Here is a 10,782-nt window from a genome sequence, read left to right on the forward strand (position 1 = left end):
TTACTAAAAAATTATTAACTTGCTTACAATTAAATGTTTCATACGTTTTTGTTAATACAAGCCTGTAAATAGAAAAATCACTATGTAAATTTTTTCCAACATATTTATAACAAAAATACCATATATTCTTGTTTTGGTCTTATAACAACAAATATCATATTAATCAAAAATTAGTTTTGAATATGGCATTTTCATATAATTTTTTATTTCAAACATTACACTATTCCATATAAGTACACCAATGGTGTATCAAGTTACATTTTGTATTGAAATTCAGACTGTTCAGTCTTTTAGATAATTTTTGTAACTTCCATATATTTATTAAATACAAAATATTATAAACATATTTTCTGTTAAACTGTGGTTATAGGTAACTTTTGAATACTCAAAAAGTTAATAAAATACAAGTTCAGTATGAGTGTTCACTTTCACAATTCTTGCAAGATCTACACAGTAATCATGGAATTTTATGCTTAGCATTATCTCAGTTGTGCAGTTGTAATGTCAACTGAATTCTAAATATACAAGTGTTACCCAAAAAGTCTGCCACCAATAATAGTTTAGATTGGGGTAAGAACACGTCATACTGAAGAGGAGTTGTAAGAACTACTTGCTGAAAGTACTATGGTGTTTCTTTGCAAAATCTGTACTTTATAAATTGGTTTAATCTGATATTAAAAAGGTGGGCAGATATAGATAATTTTCATCACCTACTACCACGGGCAAAAACATATCAGACTTAATATAAATAAACATGGCTAGTATAATACAAAACATACAACATAAAAAGTTTATAAATTAGCAGTTTTTACATTGTCACATTAATTAATTTATCAATATTAATACTCAAAATGATTAATTCAAATAATATTAAAGAAGACATAACATTCATGATCTGATTAGTTCATTAATGTTCCTTTGAATAAAAGGCAGAGAGAGACTTTACTGTTTTTATCATTTTGTCCTTGGTTTTCAACAGAGTTGATTTTATTCATTTTTTTATAAAATTTCAGAATATTTTATATTATCCAAGACGACAGCTGTTCTCAGAAAACTGTTCAAGTATACAAGGGCAGCTACTTTGAATTGATAAAAAAATTTGTTTGATTGAAAAATTTCATACAAATACTAGCTGGCATTAAGCAAAAATACTGAGTCAACTTTTGTTCTAATTATTTTTTTAACTATTTCTAAGATGATTCAGAAGGCGATATATTGAGATGTTCACATCAGCTTCTAAAAACCATAAATGATGATATGGCGATCAACAAATTAAAATAGTTAATCGCTAAAAAGTACTTTGCAATAATGCTTTCTTTACGACTGTCTCTAGACCTGCATTTTAAAGAAAATTCACATCGAATTTATTTAGCAACAAAATTCAAAACAATATATTTTGACAAGAATCTGAAAAATTTTTAATGCAGTGTTCAGATCTGTACTGAATTACAGAGTTCAAATCTGGGGTTACAGAGTGTTCAGTCGAATAAAATTATTACAGCATTTCTTTTTACCAAAAAGATAATCTATTATATAACGCACCAATATATTGCTTGAAACAAGATTGTACCCCACTGTATACTATTGAACTTCATTTGAAGTCTATGCATTTTTGTTTGCCTACTTCCAGACATCTAAATATTTTGTTGAGCCACACAATTAAAAAAAAATTGCTTATATAAAGAATGGAATAATCTTTTAGGTTGTAAGATCACAACCAAGTATGATTACAGTCAAGTTTATATATTTCCTGATTTTAAAATTGGAAAAAAGTTAAAAACAGTAAAGTTTTAAAAGGCAGAGTCAGTTTTAAATCAATGTTAAACAATATTCATGGACAGGGGTGTAAGGAACTGGATTTTATAGTGAGATATGATGAATAATAGTGATTTTAAGCACACTATATTATGGCAGAAAATGGAATAAAAATTAAAAAAAGAGAAATAATGAAGATAGAAGTTAATAAGTCAATGAATGTCCAATAAAACCATGACAAATGTAAGAATTGAACAAGTAAAACAGTGCAGGTGCTTCAGTTCAATATTAACAGATTACAGAAGTTAAATACAAAATAAAATAGCAATTACTAAGGAAGCATTTCATAGAAAACAAAACCGTTAACTTGTTCAAAGATGTTAGTAGTTTTTGAGATAACCATCATTCTGCAAAAGGACAGACATATCTTTTAAATTGTTCTCTTTCTCAAAGATTAATACATTAGGTGATATTTACTAGCATAATCTATAAATATTAGGATAAGTAAAACAATTAGAGATAATTAAAAAGAAAGAATAAAAATAATAATATGAAAAACTATATTATTTAACATGACTACATATAACTTTGAATTTTAATAAATGAAATTAAGTGAAAACAAAAGTTTCTAAAAAATGAATAACAATTACCTTTTCCCAAGGTATATTTTTATTTGTGATTTTGATGTTTTCAAAACAAATGTGATAAAGTATCCCTTTAAAAGTAAATTATATAAACTAGTTAATTAAATGATTTCTATCTTTTACAAAAACTATCAGTAAATTTTATAGATTTGTTGATCATAAGTCTATCCAAAATAAATTTTTATTATATTATTAATATGAATTTTAATCTTCCAAAAATTAACAAAATTGTAAAATTAATATGGTTAGGCTAGGTAAAACACACCATGTATGTTCGGGTCGGGTATCACATTTTAAAATTACTTTTTGGAAAAAATAAATAAATTTTTTACATCAAATTAACTCTTTAATCCACTTAAAAATGTTATGAAAATGATTAGCTTACAAAATATGTATTTGTACAAAGACGCATATACATCTTAGTACAACTGTGATAAGACTACATTCTCTTTTCTTTTTTAAAATTACTTGGCTGGAAATATTTTCATACGTTAGGAAAATTGCTCTGCATCTTTTGTACTACATAAACACTTAAATAAAATTTTTCAACGCTTGATCTATAAGAACGTAAAGAAGCTTAAGTCATTTCTGTAAATGAATTCAACATGATTAATATGTAAAGTATTAGTAATTCTGTTAAAAGATTAGAAAAGAATTATAAAAAATTCATACTAAATATTTGAAAATGATTGAAACTTACGAAACTGTACTTAGATTTCAAAGAAAAAATGTAACAAAACATCATCCTAGACATAAATATGCTACCACAGAAAACAACCGCCATTCTTTTAGTACGAGCTGCCAACTACATTACTTTTATCATCGTTTTAGTAGTTTTTTTTTCAAGATATGGCTTAATTCTTCCTTGATAATGGTAGCAGTTTAAATTAATTACAAATGAAAATGCGTGTATAGGCTTTGTGCTGAATATGATTTACTGCTTAAGCGTATTGTATGAAATGAATGTAAGAAATTAAAAATTTTCTCATAAAGCCTTAGGTGAAAGAATAAAAAAACCAAAGCATTTGTAAAATACTTTTATGCTACATAAACCCCAAAATGTTAATATTTATTAATAATTTAACTAGTGAATTTTGTTTTTTTTATGGTAGTGTAGCATATATTACAATAATTTTTATCAAGCATATAATTTAAGAACCTTTTAGATCTCGTTCAAACTGGCATACGTAGTAAAACCTGTAATTAGAAATTGAGACTTTAAGCTTGTAAGTTAAATTTGAAATCTGCTCGCTACGTAATCGATTACAGAGATTGGGTGAGAATCAAAACGCCAAGTAACGGCGAGCTTGACCCACCGGGTTGATCTAGTGGTGAACGCGTCTTCCCAAATCAGCTGATTTGGAAGTCGAGAGTTCCAGCGTTCAAGTCCTAGTAAAGCCAGCTACTTTTACACGGACTTGAATACAAGGTCGTGGATACCGGTGTTCTTTGGTGGTTGGGTAATTAACCACACATCTCAGGTATGGTCGAACTGAGAATGTACAAGACTACACTTCATTCACGCTCATACATATCATCCTCTGAAGTATTATCTAAACGGTAGTTACCGGAGACTAAACAGGAAAAAGAAAAAAAGTAACGGCGAGCTTGGATGATCGTGGTGTACGTCACCGTTACATTAGTATTCTCTGAAACATTGGCACACTAAGTAAATTATACTTAGTAGTATAAAAATACTAGATGCAACTGTTATTTATGAAGCAATGTATTTTTGTGTATTTACAGTATTAAGAAAGTAACATCATGTTTCAAATACAAAACAATTATTTTTATTCTTGTTTCTCCTTTGCTTTTTCATGTCTATAAAGTTCAGTTCTGTGGTTCCGCCTCTCGGTACGGTTCTTTTGGAATGTGTCGTGTACTTTGTTACATAGTCAAGTAATGTACGATACGATATTTTTTTAAAAGTTTTTATCATGGTTAACGGTTCGAAATTTTTTAAGTAGTTCGTTCACGTACGATTAGTTATGGCTGAATTTAAGTCTGTTGTGAAAGTTAAAAAACTTCAAAGGCAGGCTTGTGAGATTGAAAACGTGTATGATTTCATGAAAAAAGATTTAGCTGTAGGAAAATAAAAAAGTGACATCAGGGGCAGCGCTAGCGTTTTTACCGCAGTAGCAAACCCAAAAAATGCCACCCCCAATGTTAAAAAACTTTAAAATTTTTCAGAAAAAAAAAACAGAATTATAAAAGAACCATGTTAACCAGAAAAATGACATATAATTGAAGACTATAATACTAATAAAGATTTACGGAAAAATGGTTTATTAAAAAACAAAATTTATAATTTTAACGAGCTAACGACAACGAATATACAAACTACAATTAGTGCCGGTCTCCGTGGCGCGAGTGATGGCGTCTCGGCCTTTCATCCGCAGGTTCCGGGCTCAAATCGCGGTCAGGCATGTCATTTTCACACACGCTACAAATCATTCATCTCATCCTCTGAAACAATACCTATTGACCCAGAAGTTAAAACAAAAAAAAACTAAAATTAGTACCTACTATTTTTAGAGATAATTTAAATGTACTTTTAAAATAAACAAAACTAGTACAATAATATTATTGTACTAATAAATAGTAAATAATATTATTTTCTACAATCAAATAATCGAAATATATTTTTGTGGGTTGTGTATATTTTTTTACACTCTAGTTCAGGTAGTTGGCAGTCACCTACTTTGCCTACCGCCTAGGGCCGGCCCTAATGACAAGCATTTAATTGAGTTAAAATTTAATTTAAAAGAGATAAGGAAGCTGCCAAACTGTAAAGAATTGAAAATTAAAATTAATTTCAATGGCAGTGAAACTAGTTTAAGAACTTTGAAAGAATTAGGTTTTAAGTGCTGCAAAACAAAAAAATGAAGGAAACTTTTAGTTAAAAATATATGTCGGAAAAGGATTTCATACCTGCAGGCAATCAGTGATTTTAGAAAATGTAATTGGACAATCATATACTTAAATGAATTCTATGTTTTATCATCTTTTTCAACAACAAAATCATGGGCTGATAACAGCGAAGCAGGACTTCATTTACCAGTAAATAAAGGTGAACACTTAATTATAATTCACACCATAGATGAAACGGGCTTTATTCCAAACGCAATGTTAACTTGGGCAGCCAAATCAAAAAGTGGCGATTACCATGATAGCATGAATACTAAAAATTATTTGAAATGGAGTGAAGTAAAATTAGTTTCTAACCTTCCTCCTACGTCTGTAGTAGTTATCAACAATGCTCCATATCATAATACCGTTTCTGAAAAACTTACAGCATCATCAAGCAAGAAACAAGACACGATTGTTTGGCTACAGAAACATCATATTCCATTTTCATCTCAAATGATTAAACCACAATTATAAGAACTAATTAAGCTGAACAAAAGTAACAGCAAACAATACATATTTGATGAATTGTTGGAAAGAAGTGAGCATTAAGTTCTGTGGCTTACCATCTTAATTTAAATAATTGAGATGGTATGGTCAGAGGTAAAACAACATGTTGGGAGCCACAGCATAACATTTAAGATGTCAGAAGTGCAGAAACTGTTTGAAGATAAAATGAATTTGATAAGTGACAAACACTGGAAACCTTACAGTGAAAAAAAAAACAAATCTAAATATTGGAGCCAAGAATCACTAATAGATTCTCTAACAGAATCTTTCATTGTTGTTTTATGTAGTGATAATTACACTGAAGATAGTGATGACAGCAAGGAGAGCATTTTAGCTGAAGAATTAAACATATAATTCATTTTCCAGTAAATAATTAAAGTTACAGTAATAACCATCCTTGCAATATTTACCATATAATAGATATTTTGTCATCCATTATTACATTTTACAATGTACAATACAGAATTAGCCGACTGTATTTCATTTCTAAATAGTTGCATTCATTTGTTAAAAATAGAACATTGGTAAGGGGAGTTACTAAGACAAGGAACATGTTTTTACATTTGGTAGTAATCGTCGCCAAGCTTGCCATTACTTTTACTTGGCAGCGACTGCACAGTAGCATGCAAATTATTCTGAACACAGAGAATTTTTTGTTTATTTCTATATTGTGGCTACACTGCTTGACCACACCCATTCTTTTTAGTTGTTTTGTAACGTGAGGTCATAGTTCTTTGGTTATTTATCAATTTTCATGTTAAAAATAGTATTTTGTGAAAGTTTATTTCATTTTTTATTACAATAATCATATTTTTGTATTTTCTGTTCTGTGTCTTGAATATAATTGGCATAATTTCAATTAAATGTTCAAAAATTGTTTCTCCTTCTGAGTGTACCAATATGACACAATGACAAATAGCTTCTAAGTGTGGTGCAGGACTAGGGACAGTGGATGTTATTTTAAATAAACTAGTTCCTTTTCACCTCAAAGTATAGAAGTAAAGGCAAATGTAGCCATAAAGAAAAACTACTTCAACACACGAATGCCGGTCTCCATAGTGCGAGTGGTAGTGTCTCGCCATGAACTTTCATCTGGAGGTCCCAGGTTCGAATCCCAATCAGGCATGGGCATTTTCACACACACTATAAATCATTCATCTCATCCTCTGAAACAATACCTAACGGTGGACCCGGAGGTTAAACAAAAAAAAAAAATTACACAGGATTGGTTGGTAGTGAGAAAAAGTAATTTTGATCCAAAATTATCTGCTGTGAAATTAAATTGAGAATTAGCAGCCAGTGGAACAATTTACGTGTGACAACTGTTAGATATTGACTTGCAGCTGGATGGAAAGCTTGTTGGTTAGCTAAAATGCAGCTTTTAACACCAGCAATGTTCAAAAAAAAGGGTCCAGTGGGCAAAAGCACAAGCTAACTGACAAAAAAAGACTGGAAAAATGTTATGTTTTTTGACGAGTCAAATTTTTATGATCAGGGGCAAAGGGTTCCACAATTAGAAAAGCATCACATGAATATAAATCACTGGTTCTTATCCAACATCCTCAGAAAATGTTTTGGGGTTTTCACATTTGAAGGCCCCTGTTCATTACTTCCAGTAGATTGTACGTTGAAGAGAGATGGATGATATATCTAGATTTTGAAGAAAAAAAATGTGACAACTTCAAAACAAATTTCCACACAGTAATATTTTTGGCACCATGCCATACAGCCAAAAAAGTGGAAAAATGTTTTGAAGAACAAAACATTAAAAGTGCTCCTGTGGCCAGGCAACTCTCTATACTTAAACCTAATTGAAAATCTTTGGACGAAAATAAATATAATCTCTAAAAAATGAATTGTACTACAAAAATTGACCTCATTACAGCACTAATATTGTTATGGTTTCATGATAAAAAAAAAAAAAAAAATGTAGTACACTAGCAGAATCGATACCAAATTGTGCACATGAAGTAATTAAGAATAAAGGCCATATTAATTACTAGATATTCACAGATAGTAAAGGTATGATTTTTTTTCTAAATAGTTAATTTTTATTAAATGAAATCTGTATTTGGATTAATTTTCATGTTACTGTACTACTGGGTAAAGTATAGGTTATGAAGTTTGGCGAAGGTTTTCGTATATTTCACAAAACAAAAATTTAATTGTAATTATAATTTAATAAGGTGATACCTTTTTACAGTTAAATGTACTTTTTTGATTATTTAATTTAAGAGCAAATGAGGCTTTTTAAGATGTTAGTTAACTGCCTTAAAGACATTTATAATACGCATATTTTTTTCTTTAAAAAATATCATGCATATTACTGTCCAATTATTTGTATTACAAGTAATTGATACCTGTTCACTAAGTCCTGTCTATATAATTGCAAAGTACCAACTGTTTCATACCTGTAGGGAAAATTGATTTACATGTTAGAAATAAATGACTCCTGTTTAGAAAAGTATTCCACAACTAGTTTAATGTGGTTGTTTGTTTTGATTGTGCTGGGAAATTAAAAACATTTCAGAACACTTTTAATGAGCATATTCTAAAATAATAAAAATAAAATAATTTACTAAATAGATTTTAAAAATTATATTTTTCGTCACTGATGACTATAATAATTAGATGTTTTGAACAAAAATATGTCAAAAACTGCAGCTACTACAAGCATAAAGAAATATGTGATTTGTTGGTACAGTTTGTCTGAAAAATCATAACTTATACTCCAGAAACAGACTAATGATATCCAATTACGGTTTTTTGATGTTTGATGAATGAATTCTGTGATTTTGGTAAACATAAAAACAACCTAATTTAGCATTATTTATTCATCCATAAATAAATTCATCTCAATTTCTCTCCAATAAAAGAGCATGGTGCATTGGGTTTGTTAGTTGTAAGTGCTCACATTTTTATTTTGAATGAAGCGCACAAATGATTCATTTGTTCAAACGATTTATCTAAAATTATATTTGTGTTTTGGGGATAAAAAAGGAAAACATTAAGGTTAGAGCTGTGTTAAAAAATCACAACTCAAGAAACGGCTAAAAATGTTCAACATTTTGAAACTTTTCTTTGTAAAAATTTTTGTTGTTAATACGCTAAATTCATGAACGTTATTTAATTACAGTTGGCAAAACCAATTAACAAAATCATGTGTAATGAAATATAAACCATGTAACATTTTCACTTTGGGCCATAGGTCTGCCTTTTTTCTAGTACTGATTACATACAATTGGTGAATAGAATTTTTTTATAATGGTTTTAAAAAAGAAATAACCACTTCTCATTTTAATGTAGCTTTCATTATTTGTCAACAGAAAATCTTCTTCATTGAAAATAAACAATGATAGCATTGTGTTTTTTACAACGTTATCAGCGTGTAAGTTAGTTTCATAGAGATTAATACAGTACACTGATTTCTTTATAAGAAGTTTTACATATAAGTACTCTTATAAGCTTTTGGAAAAAGACTTAAATGACCTAGTTGGAAGGAAATTCTCAACTTGGTGTTGATTACATAATATTCCTGTTAGACTTGTAGAGGTTAATCTCTTCATATCTCCTCTCTTTTTCATCTTAAAAGTTTAACATTTACATAGCATGAACTTTTCAAATACAAACAAGGAATATTTTCAAAAAAACCTTGAAAAAATATACAGATAGACTAATCTGTTACATGCAATTGTTGCAAAATGTCAATATTTCTGACTTTATTTCTTTGTATCGCCTGCATTCTTCCTTAAGATAATTAACATATGGAAAGTGTGGCATCAGCTAGTTTAGATTTCTCATATCTGAATGACTAAAAGCAGAAAGGAAAAAAAGATAATTGATAAATCACTCACTTCTACCTGCAAACTTCAAACAATTATAACAGTTGTCTAATTTTGTATGGATCTCATCTGAAATTTTAAGACTGAAAAAGATTTGCTAATAAAAATTTGAATAAAGTAAACATTTTTTTATGTGAAATTATTATTTTGAAGCAGGGAAATGAATTTTAAATTTAAAATCAAAAATAAGAGTACAGAAAAACAGGTAATCCAGCCAAGAATCTTTTGAAGTTTATAAATAATAACAAACAATAAGTAAACAATAGCAACAATTTAGGGAAAAGGGAAGGGAATAAAGATTATGAAATGAAAATGATTTCTGGGTATTTATACATGAAAGGTTTTTTCTGACAAGTTTAACCAGCAAAAACCTAATTTCTTACATTTTTTCCATGATAACTAAAATTGCTTTGTCAAATATAGAAGAATCAGGTGTACTTATCAATATAAGTATAACTAATATCAATTACATACTACATAAATATCATTCAAAAATAACAAGCTCAAACTGATTTGACTACAATTCAAAGTTTATTATTTAAATTCTAATGAATAAAAAGCTCTATTAATGCAAACTTGTCTTCCTAACAACCAATAACTATTAAACAAGTTTGATTATCTAAATCAGTATGAACGTATGATAAGTTCTGAGCCATTCTCAAGAAATGCTTCACAAGCATGCCAAGCAAGGCTTACTGCGGAAAGTGAAGAATGAAGTGCTTTCATATTGTTTTTTTATGGGCAAAAAATACTTTCATGTTATCATTGCCCAGGTCAAAAAGTAACAAAAAAAAAAGCCCTTTCTTGAATAAAAAAATATTAATAAAATACGATTAACACTAGTAATAAGATTAAAACTAAAATAATAAAAGAAACATTATGTAATCATTAGGATAAAATATGTAACATGGAATAACAAAATAAAATTCATGGTTGATTATCATTAAATCTTATTAAGTATTTTGATTCTTCTTATCAGTATCAATGTAGGAGGTTTGTACCTGGTCTAGTACAATTTATTTCATAGGATGCGCTAAATGTCCCTCGGTAATTTAAATTTGTGACATAAGACCAAATATGCACTTACATATGCAGTCCACAAGGATGTGGTGCACAGTCACATT

The sequence above is a fragment of the Lycorma delicatula genome, chromosome 5, assembly GCF_047948215.1.
Source record: "Lycorma delicatula isolate Av1 chromosome 5, ASM4794821v1, whole genome shotgun sequence".
NCBI classification, from domain to species: domain Eukaryota; kingdom Metazoa; phylum Arthropoda; class Insecta; order Hemiptera; family Fulgoridae; genus Lycorma; species Lycorma delicatula.